The following is a 14681-nucleotide window of genomic DNA, read 5'->3' on the forward strand; positions in this document are numbered from 1 at the left end:
CTCTCCGTTCCATTGAAACTGACGTTTTAAACTCCGTGACATCTTGTTTCTTATTCAAAAATTCTATATAAATATTAGTTATTTTGTTATGGCTTATTTTATTATTAGAGATACTTTATAATAATTTATTTATTTTATAATTATAAAAAATTTGAATAAAACAAATAGTCAAACACGATATCCAAAAGTTAAAAACAACATTTTTAATGGAACGGAAAGAGTAGAACATAAAGATATAAACTTGAGAGAATTGTTTCTTATTTTATGAATATTGATAGTTACTATATAGAGCTTCCACACGCAAATATAATCTGGATAAGGGAAATTATTTCGTACTCATGGGGTGTATAGTTACTCCTATATCTCTAGATTTTTTAGGTATATATACGGCCTGATGAAGTGTCTATGGACGGAGTATATAATTGTACTAGACCATCTAAAATAGTATGTATGTCAAGTATACAACTATACTTAGAGTATATAATTATACTTATTTTATATATACTATAATATATAATGCCACATTATAATAATACACTAAAACACATGGGCTCTTTTGAATTTGCGTATTAAGATTTCGAGTATCACAAAATGAGTATATAAACATACCCAAACTGGTAAATGAGTAGGCATATATTCGTAATATAGTTTATTGAAGATGAGAGTAATTACTTCCGAAAGTAGAAAAATGCACCCATCTAGAAAAAATCTTCGATGATCTTTTTTTTAACTTCATCATAGTATTAGTGATTGATTCAATCAAATATGCTTTCTTCGTAGAGTCATTCTTGGAGGAAGGTAAATTAGAGTTTGACAGTCGTTTAGAGAGGCCAATTAAAATTTATAAAAAATATAGAAATAATTTATAAAAAATCCAAACATTTTTTTAGGAATAAATATACATTTAAAAATACTAAAATCTAATTTAATATTAGAAAAAAAATAATTTGAAAAAATATGAAACTATTTTTTTTTCTGAAATCATGCTTTAACCTTTTGTTCCTTGCTTAGAATTATTTAAATTTTGCATGGTCTCCTAAAATCTGAAACTGGTTGAAATGTGAAATGGAGGATGCAGATCAAGATAGTTTCTTACAAATTGCAGCAAGAATCACCGCATAACTACCATACTAACTACAAAGTTTTGTGGGAGTGGTCTGCCAAGTTTTGAGCCCACATGAGAGAACGGAGGGAGGGGAGGTTGGGCTTCAGACAATTTATTGACATCTATAACTCTTATAATCCTAAACCCCACTAACTATTTCTCTAAGTATGCAAGCTATCCACCTAAGCAATGCACTACTATATTAAATTAAAATCCACTAAGTAAAATCTCAATAACTATTTATCTCAACATGCAATGCACTACCACATATATACAATTAAAATCCAATAGCACACATAACAACTTAGTGTCCACGCCAGCAAGACAAATAAGTATAGTCTACATCATCATACTATACAATTCACTAATCTACAATTCTCGCAGCAACGCGCGGGGTATGCTCCTAGTTCTCATAGATACCCTGCCATGGCTAGGTTTCTTAACATAGTAGGCTTCTGTCCAATATCAACACTCCTGAGTACCCCGCAACTCCTTCAGGACCCTATTGCTTTTGGCACCTCTATATTTGGAGCTGGGGCTGTATATACCCCCCATGGCTGGGCAAATAGAGTGTCGGAGCTCAAGATAGTTGTAGGAGAGCTGAGGTTTATCTCTAGTTTCTCTAGCCACCAAAGTGCTTAAAGATTACATAGGTGATTAGCGTAGGTGCTTTGTGAAGTGATTAAGCTAGTTAGACCAATGCTTTAGCACTTGCTCTAGGTTTAGGCCTAGTGTTCAGTGAGGTTTGCATACTTCTAAAGTTTGATGCTTGCACACACCGTTGTTATATGCTTGTAAGCTTGCAAGATCACACAAAATCATGATTGTGGTTTGCCTATCTATGATGTACCGGAGGGAACGTGGCCCACGGTGTTTGAATCGGAAACTTGATAGTAAAGACGGAGGGGAACTGTTTGGCCATCTCAGAGACCTACTTGCCTGTAGGGAAGACCTGAGAACTATCCACAGAGTTACCTAATCGAGAGAGCTTGGCCTTTGCAAATGTGTCCTTGCAAGGGGCTCCAATGAGAACCAGGAGAAAGTGTTAGCTTCTCGATCCCTTATCGTCGTTCGATGAAAGTTTGTATCTCTACCTTCGCACTTTACTTTGTTTATTACCTAGGTTGTGTGCTTTATATTCCTAGCCTTATTTTACATAACTCTTTTGTAATAGAGATAGCGATATTTAGCAAAACTAGTTGCACATTTAAATAGATTTCTTGCATAGATTTTGATAAGTACATACGGAGGCAAAGTAGAGTTTTAGAAAGCCTAATCCCCCCACTAGGCGTCAAGGTCCCTACAACTAATACCAAGTTAGTTTAACTTAGCATTTTGTCATACTAAGCCATGGCTTTCCTTCTCATTATATAGTGGTGATACAAAATGAGTTGCTAATAGAATTACATGATGAGTAATTATAGTGGTGACACTACACATTCCCTCTACTAGGGCTCTGTCATTGTCACAAATAATGATAGTAGTGGTGATTACGTGCCTTCCATCTTCTTAGCACTAGGCTATCATTAACAGGCAAGCGTTCTAACGTCAGTAGAACGTTTGGAAAGCTGAACTGATGATGAACTAATTTAGGTGACTTTGACTGTGATCCACATAGCACCTCTATAAGCCATATAAAACTGGCTATTCCTGGTCGTGGTAGCATTACCAAAAACCAAGCTTCCATAGACCCAAGCATTCTGCAAGGAAGACTGCAAACGTGTCATCATCATACAAATTGCTTGACTTGAAGCGATTCAATAGCCTAGCATCAAATGAATGTAAAAGTAACTCAAATTCAATAATCAGCCTATACTGATGCTTCGTTCCCAATCCTAAGCTTATGTCACAGAGCACGGGCATTTGCTTATTTACATCCCCTAGGGAGAGATCTAAATAAGACCTCGTTTAGTTCACGAAAATTTTTAGATTTAGCTACTGTAGCATTTTGTTTTATTTGACAGTTAGTGTCCAATTATCAACTAATTAGGCTGAAAAGATTCGTCTCGCAAATTACGAGCAATTTGTACAATTAGTTATTTTTTTTATCTATATTCAATGTTTTGTGTATATGTCCAAAGATTCAATGTGATGGGACAAAAAGAAAATTTTGGGAACTAAACATGGCCTAAACTAGTAACGGGCATCAGCAGTAAGTACCGTTGAACTGATGGCCAAAAGGCTCACACGGGATATAAGATAGGAATTGCAAATAAAAACGTCTCAGTTGATAACCACACATAAGGCAAAGTTATTCCCGTGCAGAACTGACTTGTCTTGTCCACAAGATGACAATTCGTTGGTGAGTAGGTGTGGGGAATCATTGATCAAAGCCACATCAACACTAAGAGATGTCAACTTCATACTCAGGCAGGGTATTAGTGACTTCAGCACCTACATTGGATACTACCTTTGGACATTAGACATTTGTAATACTGGATGATTTGGGTGTGTATCCACTTCTACATGCAACATGTCAAACTTTGCTACATCATCATCATGTTGAACTGCAATAATCTTAAGCCTTGGGAGATGCTTGACACCAACAATCCCTGATTCCAACCTGCATCCATAGATTTCAATACTTCCCATGTGAGGCGAAGTGCCCTCCTCAAATATTATCTCTCTTACTTGCTTCAAGAAGTAAATATCAACTTCTTTGAGATTTGGGAATGCCCCCCTTCTGAACACTAGTTTTTCTCCAACATAAGCATTCCGATAAAGACGAAGGAGCATAAGATTGGGAAGTGCCCCAAGTATCTCCATTGTTTTATCTTCCTTTAGCTTGCTCCTGGATAAGAGATCCATTCAGCTTTAAACTCCTTAGGAGGGGTGGAGGAGAGGAAATAAAGGCTAGCCACTCCAATGATTCAACATCTGAGGATCCCTCAGAATCCACATGGAGAGACTGGAGTGAAGAAAGCTTTTCAATAGACGCACAAAATATCATGTATTTGTCCTCAGTGGCACCTTTCGATGTCACACTTAGTTTTCTTAGCTGACTGAGTTCTCCAACCTCTTGTATCACTTTCTTACTAGTTCCTTTGATGTCCATAACTTCTAGTACCTGTAACTTTTTGAGGTGGTTGATACCTCTTGGCACCCTTACACCTTTTGTATCAGACCAACAGGTAGAACAGGCCATCCGTACCTCCGCAATTAAGTTGGCACGGTCACTGAAATTAACTAGTGATGTGAATATCATGGGAAAACACATCGTGATAGTCAGGCATCCCTTTGGGTTGTCCATCAAATTGAAGTAACTATAATCCAACCTTTTGCTGCAGCGGAGACTACGGAGATTTCTAAGTTCCATCATATTACTAGTTAGTGCTGAAATATTTCCTTCTCTCAAATCCAAGGTTTGTAAGCATCTTAGTTTCCCCAGGGATTTCAGAAGTGCAAAATTATAGGAAGTTCCTGAAATGTTCAGATACTTCATATGGTGCAAAGCCCCTATGTTGTTGGCATCTTTTTCTGTGATTTTAAATTTTGCATCTTCCAAATCCAAGACTCTCAACATTCTTAACTGTGGCGAACAAAATGAAGGTGCTGGCTCCATAGGCCTATCGCCAAATACAGATATTGAACGGACACTGCTCCAGTCCAAGCATATTTCTGAGCACTTGTTCCCATGGAAGGCTACATGACGGATGTTCTCCTCTTCTACACTAGTGACATTATCCTTAGGCGAGAGCACAAATTTTTCCTCTCTAGAAATTGAAACTATGATATCACGCACGATATCATGGACTGTGCATTTTTTAACAACTCCTTCTACATTTACTGTTGATGGTTGAATCATACTTGGGTTGATTAGCTCATTGAAGTAACTATTTCCAACTTCCTCAATGTTCACCCCATCCCTGGCTTTAACAAACCCTTCTGCTATCCACCGACCTACCAGGCGCCTCCTTTGAATTTCAAAATCCTCAGGGAAGATGCTTAGGTACAGAAAACATGGCTTAAGATGAGATGGCAAGTGGTCATAACTCAGGGTAACCATCCTCCTCATTGCTTCAAGGCTTAGATTGCTCTCAAGTTCTGAAGGGAGTTCTTCAAAAAACTTTCCCCACTCTCCTATCTTTTTAGTCGCAAGAATGCCTCCAACAGTGAGTATAGCCAGTGGTAAACAACCACACTTTTTTACTAGTTTTGTAACTATGTGCTTCATGTTCTCACTTGTTTTCAGGACTTGTTCACTTTTGTTTGTCTTCCTTAGCAGCAAATGTACAGCATCATCCATTTGAAGGGGTTCAAGGTGGTAAATAAGCGGTTCAGATGTACACCTCTCAGCTAAGCCAGCATCTCGTGTTGTTACTAATATGCGACTACCTCTGTTGTTGTTCTTTGGAAAAGCAATATCATTAATCCAATTCCACGCATCTATGCTCCATAGATCATCAAGGACAACAAAGTACCTTTTCTCCTTTAAACCTTGTACCAAGCAATCAGAAAGATGTTGCACTTGAACCAGCAATTTCCCCTGGAACTCTTTCAAGAGTATGTCCATTGAATCAGCACCCAAAAGTTGCCTAATCATATCTTTTAGAATCTCCTTCCTGTCAAATGACTGGGATACAGTGACCCAAGCACAGCAAGAGAAGTACCTTGAAATATCCTCCTTACTTTCGTAGGTCTTCCTTGCCAAAGTAGTCTTGCCTAAACCACCCATACCAACAACACATATTACCTTAGTAGGACCATCATCAGGGCTGACATCTATCAGCTTAAGCAATTCCGTTTTAGGAGTGGCAAACCCCACAAGTTCTGACTCGTCTGTATTGTTAGCTGATTGGTTGCGAATGTCTTCCATGTAGGAATCCCTCTCATCTGTGCTGCTAGAGGAAATGGGCTTTATTAGGCTGTAGCGTGTGTTCCTGTTGCTCACCTCTTCAACTCTAGATTTGAGGTTCCGAATCCGTATTGCAATCCGATGGCGATCAGCAAGCTTCGACAGTTGGCGCGACAAACTTTGGCTCTTCACATGAACTTTAAACTCATCCAGACAATCTTCAATATCATAGGACAAATCTTGTACTTGCTCTGCCCATACCTTCAGTAACTCATCTTTCTTCTTCTCTACTTCAGCAGCTCTCAAGAATGCCTGAATTGTCTTTAATTCATCTTTGATGTACCTGCCAAACATAGGTTCATAGAAAATTAGAGCGGCCTTTGCCCCACGACCAGTGGCATAAGATTCAATGCCTAAAACAATCAACAAAATGAAAAGATTATGTAACAAAAAAAAACCATTATAATAGCAACATTTTATGTATTTATATAGATATGTTATAACAACACTTAGTTTTGACACTGGAGTACAACACTTTGCATATGGTCCGCAATTTTTATTCTCAATGGAACTAGTGCCCATCATTTACAATAGTGTAGTGAGGCTGACCAGCTCAACTAACAAGTAGCATTAGTGAGGGGCACATATTCCCTTCCCCTGCAGCAGTTACTACATCAGCATGTCTTAGAGAAATTCAACTGCTACTTTCCATGAATGAACACAATTAGCTCAGACCATAGCTCTCAATTCTTCCCTTTTCTAAGTCTGTGCACAACCACGAATGAACATTATTTCTACCAATGCCTACTGCCTACAGATGATGTACAAAATCTAAATTTTGAAACAATAGGAAATACACTTTATTAGTCTATTGGTTGGGCTGTCCAAAGAATTGGTGCTTGTTTTCCAAAGGGCCCTCGCATTCTTTAAATTTACTCGACATAACATAACTACATAAGAATACATGAGTTAGGCACTTAGAAACAGGCCCAGTGAATGAACATTATGTGTCCTGCAGTTTCCTGGTAAACTGTGTCAAGCATACGAGGTTGTCAGTTGGTCTCTCAACTAAGCAATATCCGTGAAACAGCTGTGGTGGCTGTGCATCACACGGAAATTGCATAATCAAACACCTTTGGCCACGAATCCTATGATAATCAAATAAAGCTGTGCGGGTTCAACTGATCCCATATTAACAAGTTTAGCCTCGACGCGCGGTTAAAGCCGTGGTAAAGAGTCGTCGCCATGAAGACTCCCCAAGTCAATTAGCAATTGTTCTCTTGATTATAGTTTGTAATTCTTCCATAATTTCAGGATAAGGGAGGGGTTACACTGTGGCAGCAGGACTGCAGGAGGAGCGAGATGGCGGGGCGCACGTACCAGATCTCCTTCTGGACGCCGAGAAGGAGGCTCGCCTCGTCGGCGGCGGCGGAGGCGGCCTTGCTGATGGCGCTGCCCAACAGCACCCGCGCCATACTCACCACCGTCGCAGCCATCAGTCGTTCGATGCAGGCACTCGCGACCGGAGCAGTCAATGCGCAGGCCGCAGGGAATGCGGAATGGATTAGATAGAGAGCGCGTGCACTGCACCGAGCAAAATCTTGCGACGATCTTGCTTTCTTTTATTTTTTATAAATAAATAAAGGTGAGAAATGACCTTTTAAAAATCTATAAACACTTTAAGGAATATATATATATATATATATATATATATATAATCCGATTTTAATATTAAAACTTTTGTTTTGATTCAGAAAAAATTCGTGCTCTACTTTTTTTTCATTGCTTATAATTATTTGAATCTTATATGATCTCCTAAAAATTACGGGATGTTTAGTTCCCATAAAATATAAAATACAAAACTGTAAAATATTAAAATTTTTAAGGTTATATTTAGTTCTATTCAAAATATAGAATTTATTGTCCTTATGAGAACCTCCTGAGGCTCTCTTGGGCTCTTTTTGCCAAAATCCAAAATGAAGAATAAATATTTTTTTTGTCAAAAAATTTATATATTGTTTAGTTCCATTATGTAAAAATGATAGATCAAAACCTAAATTAGGGGAACTAACACCCCTTAGGCGAAACATGAAACGGAAGATGTATGCATAGTGTATCTATGCAAAAAAAAAAAGAAGAAAAAAACAGTATGCATGGAGATATAGTGCCACTCCTGATCTGCTGCCACGTGTTCTCACCTGGTGATCTAACAGTCCGCATCAGACTGTTTTTGGGTCTATTTGGTATAGCTCACAACAGCTTTATGAGTTGTTATGAGCTGTTTTTTTTGTTAAACACTTATTTCTAAAACAGACAAAGACATAAGTTGGGATGAAGCTAAAAAAAGTAGCTTATTGTAGCTTTCTCCCTCATTTCTCTCATTTAACTATGCATGGAGTAGTTGGTGAAGCTACTGCCAAACACATTTTCCAAAACAGCTCAACTTCATCTAAAAAGTCACTCATGAAGCTATTTTCTAAAAAAACAGTTTTACTACTGAAGTTGTTGAGCTGTGTCAAACAAGTCATTTCTCTCTTTTTTTTGATTCATCGCACTATTTTTCATGGATCTACATGTAGTCACGAATTAGTGTAGGTGGAAGGAGACCCGTTTGATTAGTTTGTTTGCACACGTGACAACAGATCAAGGGTGGTATTATACACTAGAGCTCCATACATATTTATTCCATGAAAGCGAACTTAACATTTTATTATTATTATTTTATAAGCAAGTTTTTGGAGTCAGTGAACCGAACTGCATTTCAGCTTTTTTTACAAAGAAAAGTGATACTGTAGCACTGCTATTTGACACTGTATAGCTAATCTCTACTCCTAAAAGGGTGATGAGGACCCGTCTACCAATACCTGGTGAAGCTGGCGACCATAAGCGTCCCTATAAAATTTTGGCGCCGACATGTGGGCCCATGCCTTCTGCTCGCACGCGCCTCTTCGCTCGGCCGCTTGCCCTCGTCAAATCTCTACCTCACCGACCTTCACCGTAGACTCACCTCGCCCCCTCGCCCAAAACGAAGCGTGGACTCCCCTTTGCCCCTCCTAGGGCAAAGCACGCCGGGGATGCCGCACCCACACCCAGCCGCCGCCGTGTGCCCCTCCACCATGTGATTGTTGCGCCACCATTGACCCTCTCCATCACCTCCCTAGGCCATTGCCGCTCCTCCCTCCTCCACATCCCTCGCTCGGTTTGGTCCTTCCTCCTATTTCGTGCCACCTCGAGGAGACGGTGTCGCGGTGCTGGCCTCGGATAACGAACCGCCGTCGCCCCTTCCTCTGGCCACTCGTCCTCAGCTACGGCAGATCAGGCCCTCTTTCTTCTTCCTTCGTCTGATTCTGCAACATGCTCTGTCGTGGCCGTCCCACATCCCGCCGTGCCTGTCCGCCCTCGGCGGCTGCTCTCCTGCAGAGACGGCGTCGCGGCACGAGCCACGGGCGGTGAACCACCATCGCCCCTTCCTCCGGCCGCTCGTCCTCGCCTACGGCAGACCCAGGCTCTCTTTCTTCTTCCTCTGTTTTCGCACCGCGGTCCGTCGTGGCTGTTGTGGGGGTATAAACCTCTATACCCTTACGGCTAGGCTTGGGCCAGGAGGCTTGGCCTATCACGAAGACAGTCCGAGGCTTGATCCAACTACTCGGAGTTTCGCGCAAGGAAACAAGACGTGGAGATCAAGCCGGATTTTGGTCGGTTAGAATAGGAATTGATATTGTGCTATCTATGGCAATTGTGACCGACTAGGATTAGTTTCTAGATCTGTAACCCTACCCTCTGGACTATATAAGGAGAGGCAAGGGACCTCCCTAGAGGGATCATCTCAACACAATTCAATACAATCAGACGCAGGACGTAGGTATTACGCCCACACGGCGGCCGAACCTGGATAAAAACCTTGTCTGTGCCTTGCGTCACCATCGAGTACGTAGCTTGCGTACCGTCTACCGATAAACTACTACCGTGGGTATACCCCAAGGTAGACTGCCGACTAGCTTTCGTCGACAGTGGCGCGCTAGGTAGGGGGTGTGCGTACAGTCTTCTAGACGAACAAGATGGCCATCATCCCCGACTTCGCGGCCATGGCAGACGGCTTCACGTTCACCGTCAGCTTCAACAGCTTCACCGCCACGACCCCGGAGGAGACGTAGATCCGATCTGCGGCAATCACTTCATCGACGTCAGTCGCGGCTCTAACCACGCTGGCTATGACTCCGACTACTCTAGCAACGTCTCCGACCGCGCCGACAAAGGGAGGCAGATCGGCGACGCCGACCTGCTCGAGCTATTGACCAAGTTGTTTGGCCTACTTGTTCTGACCACCAGTCGCAATAATAATCGCCGCGAAGAACGACGCTACGACAACCGCGACCACCGTCATGACAACAAGTCAAAAAGCTCGAGGGCCAGACAATTTTGTCACCACCGACCAGACTTTCGTCCAAAGATAAGTACACTTCTAATATTTTATTTATTTATGGTATAATATTTTTAATATTATTATTCTTCAAAACAACTTTTTTAGCCGACTAGTTTTTTCTCCTACACGAGCTTTCTAGAGCCGGTACTGTCTCCGACTCCTCCCTACACGTGCACGAGATCCACCATCTGCGTTCCGGGTGGTCGACAGTAGCTCTCTGACGTGGCTGACAATCCTACGCGTGCCTAGGTTCCGCACCTCATGCTGATTGTTGGCTAGACCAGAGCTGGTACAAGCTCTAGGATGAATTAACTACTCGTGCTAATTTTATAATAAAAAATCTAAAACATGTCTCAGTGATAATTTTTTATCTAGAGTTTATTTATACATCATGTACTACCTTTTTTCTATATTTATTTTTCAGAAGTTTGGCCCAGTCAACAAGCTACGCTCGGGGACTCGTCAACTATTCCCTACGCTGTGCCCGGGGACTGCTCCGACCACCGAGCACGTTTACGTTCCCAACCACGCTCGGAGACTTGTCGACTAGTCTCTACGTTGTGCTCGAAGACTGTGCCGATCACTGAGCACGTTTACGTTCCCAACCACGCTCGGAGATTTGTCTACCAGTCTCTACGCCGTGCTCGGGGACTGTGCTGACCACCGAGCACGTTTACGTTTCCAACCATGCTCGGGGACTGGTCAATCAGTCTCTATGTCGTGCTCGGGGACTATGCTGATTACCGATCGTGCTCGTAGACTCATCAATCACTCTCTGCGCTGTGCTCGGGACTTGCTTCGATAACTCTCCGACCACAGCTTGGGGAATGCTTTTCTCAGTTATATATGAATTGGACTGGATAATTTTAATTTTTTAGACCTTGCTACAAGGCTCATACTTCGCCTTCCAGCAAGCTCGGAGACTACATCGGTACGATGCATCTAGCGATGCATGTTAGGGGACTAAGTGGGTACACTTCACCTTGCGGTGAATATGCTTGCTTTTTGAAAGTCTTTACTTTCCAGAAAAGTAAAGTGGGCACACTTCATCGGGAAAGAAATATTTTTTCTTAAGAGCACCATGCATTCTTCGAACAAACTGCTTCTTCGATGTCAATGTTGATCAACTGTCTTTTAAGTTGGTCAAAATACCGTTGCAACTGTTCGGGCGACTTTCCTGGTTATCGAAGATGTCAAGCCTCACTGGTCGAAGAAGCTCAAGACGGCGTGTTACATCACAATACATGGTGCTCGGGGATTAGCTGTGGGGGTATAAACCCATATACCTTACGGCTAGGCTTGGGCCAGGAGGCTTGGCCCATCACGAAGACAGTCCGAGGCTGGATCCAACTACTCGGAGTTTCGCGCAAGGAAACAAGACGTGGAGATCAAGCCGGATTTTGGTCGGTTAGAATAGGAATTGATATTGTGCTATCTATGACAATTGTGACCGACTAGGATTAGTTTCTAGATCTGTAACTCTGCCCTCTGGACTATATAAGGAGAGGCAAGGAACCCCCTATAGGGATCATCTCAACACAATTCAATACAATCAGACGCAGGACGTTGGTATTACGCCCACACGGCGGCTGAACCTGGATAAAAACCTTGTCTGTGTCTTGCGTCACCATCGAGTTCGTAGCTTGCGCACCGTCTACCGATAAACTACTACCGTGGGTATACCTCAAGGTAGACTGCCGACTAGCTTTCGTCGACAGCTGTCCGGTGTCCCACCGCGCTTGTCCGTGACATGGTTGCGCCTCGTCCTGATTATTGGGTGCTCTTCGATTGCGAGGTAGTTTGATTTGACCTTCTTATTAGCATTTCTTGAAATCTAGTATTGACTACTAATTAAAATTTCAATTGCTTATAACTCGTATACATGGATGTGCAGCAAACAAATTTTAGATCTAGGTTGAGGTGGAGAGGGGCCAGGCTCCGCTGCTTGATATCAAGGGCAAGGATGAAGAGGAGATTGGTGCGTTCCGTATCAGAGGCCAGTCAAGAACATCAACCTACTTGTCGTCGTCCGCTGAGCATGGGGGTGTGTTCCGGCGCGGCAGGCCAGCAACAACATGGAAGCTGCAGCTGGCTCCGCCATAGCAGCTTCAGGTTGCTTTTCTTGCTGCCCCACCTCTAAAACGTGAAATGTGTGACTGAATTGAACTGAATTTCAGGAATAGCTACACTTTTCCTGAGCTTTGACGTGACTATGGTTGTAGTAGTTTACTCATAGACAATGCATCGTCCACTATTGTCCCCTCTCAATGTTTGCACTTGCTTGAAGTTTCTTTTATAATGCTACATTAAGTAATCTTCACTAGCTTAGATCCTAACAGGAAGATGTGGCTGTATGTTTCGTCACTCCAATTCTCTCCAGAATCAACAGGCAGTTGGAGGCAAGCATCCATGTGTTCTCTTTGTGGCCCATGTGTTCTCTATGTTTTTCTGAATCCAGAATTTTATACTACCCTGTTTTCTGAACCTAGAATATACTTTGCCAAGCAGGTTGTCTTAGGAAAGCCAGTTTTAGGTGGTGTCAAACTTATATAATTGAACATCTCTGAAAACTCAGGTCTACACATAGCTAAATTCTTATTTTTGGCTTGTCGGTAAGCACCAAGCAACAAAAAAGTAATACCATAATCTAAAAATATTAATCAATGTTAATACAGATTTCCACTAACTAAGTACTAATAGGGTCAACAGATGATCCTTTTGCTCTCTAGCATATGCTTAGAAGAACTTATGGAAGTGTCCTACTGGTTACTGGTTGTATATGTGTGAAATTGTCAACATTATTATGCTGCTACCTTCTCCTTCAAAAAATTTGACAGATGCCTAGAAGAACTTATGGAATGATCAGACACGGTGATTATGTACTCTAAAGGAAAAGCATATGCTTGTCTGACCAATTTTTGGTAGTTTTAGGAATATTTAGTCTATGTGCTTCTGTTTGCATTAATGGAGTAATAGAGGATCCAAACTATTTGGTAGAGAAATCTGATAATGAGTTTTTGTTTTAGCGGCTTTATTTTCATTCCATTCAGGGAACGGGTACTAAGTATTATGCATAAATAACAATAATTAAGGGGACGCAGGGAAATTTTTTAACTTGTTTGGCGGACCTTCTTATTCAGGTAAAGTTTAGATAGGATTTATTTTCAACAAATGACGTAGCTGGCATGACAAATTTATTCATGTCTTGTTTTGAAATCTGCAGGTTACATCTAACTAAGCTAAGATAGTATGTCAATTAGTAGGTTAGATTTCAACACGGACAGTACGCGTTGCTCACTGGTGCTTCTTGCAAAATGCAGCAATTGCTATTTAATTCCTTTTATCTTACCTGAACATGGCTACAACCTACAATCATTCTCATGAAATTAACAATAAGAGCTCTTTTCTTTTATGTTTAACTAAAACACTTAGATGAATGATAAAAGAATTCAATAAGTACCTGAATGGTTTTAGAGTATCACTTAACATATAATTGAGTTTATTTATGTATTTTAGAGCACTGCAGTATAATTGAGTTTAATATTTTTTAGATGAAATGAATGGTTTTATATAACTGAAGCTGTATGTACATTCCATCATACTATATTGCAGGTATCTGTACATCTTTCTAAAGTTAAAGTTTGTTATGTTATGAACGGTTCTTTATTTGCAGCGTAACATCCTATTTACCTACCTGGTGCAGCTTAGATGTCCTCCCCGTGCCACATTGAGCTCATCTTGTCGAAGAAGGAAGAGTCTGTGAAGAAAGAGTTATATTTGGTTGTATACTCTTTGTGCCTGATTATTTGAGTCAAAGCAAGGGATTAATGTTGTGCTATTTGGGTCAATGGTTTCTTTAGGCTGGATTCTAGATCGCTACTAGGAAGGCTTAGAGTAGGGGGTCATCTTCTGTGATTGGTTGAGTGAAACTTTTGACTGATTATTTGTTGTCTCATATACCTAAATGTTGTTTGCAAGTGCTTTGTCACTTTGAAACTTAACTGCACATATAATTCACCAGTCTTAAGATTTGTTTGTGGTTTTTTTCATATCTGTGCTGCTGGTGATGTCAATTGTCATGTTAATTAGCAATTTTGCTGGTAGATGCGGTTTAGTTATAAAGCTACAGGTAGAGGTGGAAGAAGGGGTTTACATCGTCGTTGCCATGCATGTGTTGACATTATACCACGGGTACAATTGTTTTTCAACTCATCTTCGATAATTTTGACAAAAAAAATCCTGATCCTTATGCAGATCATGATGATTGTTATGTCGTAACAATTTTATTATTCCCGATGCAATGCACGGACATTTACCTAGTCTACAACTAAAAAATACAAAGATGACCCGTCTACTAA

At 41.0% G+C, this 14681-nt stretch overlaps 1 pseudogene; it reads right to left on the minus strand.

Moving 5' to 3' along the window:
• On the minus strand, positions 3312–7476 carry LOC8076413 (annotated as a pseudogene).

Source organism: Sorghum bicolor, chromosome 10 (assembly GCF_000003195.3).
Source record: "Sorghum bicolor cultivar BTx623 chromosome 10, Sorghum_bicolor_NCBIv3, whole genome shotgun sequence".
NCBI classification, from domain to species: domain Eukaryota; kingdom Viridiplantae; phylum Streptophyta; class Magnoliopsida; order Poales; family Poaceae; genus Sorghum; species Sorghum bicolor.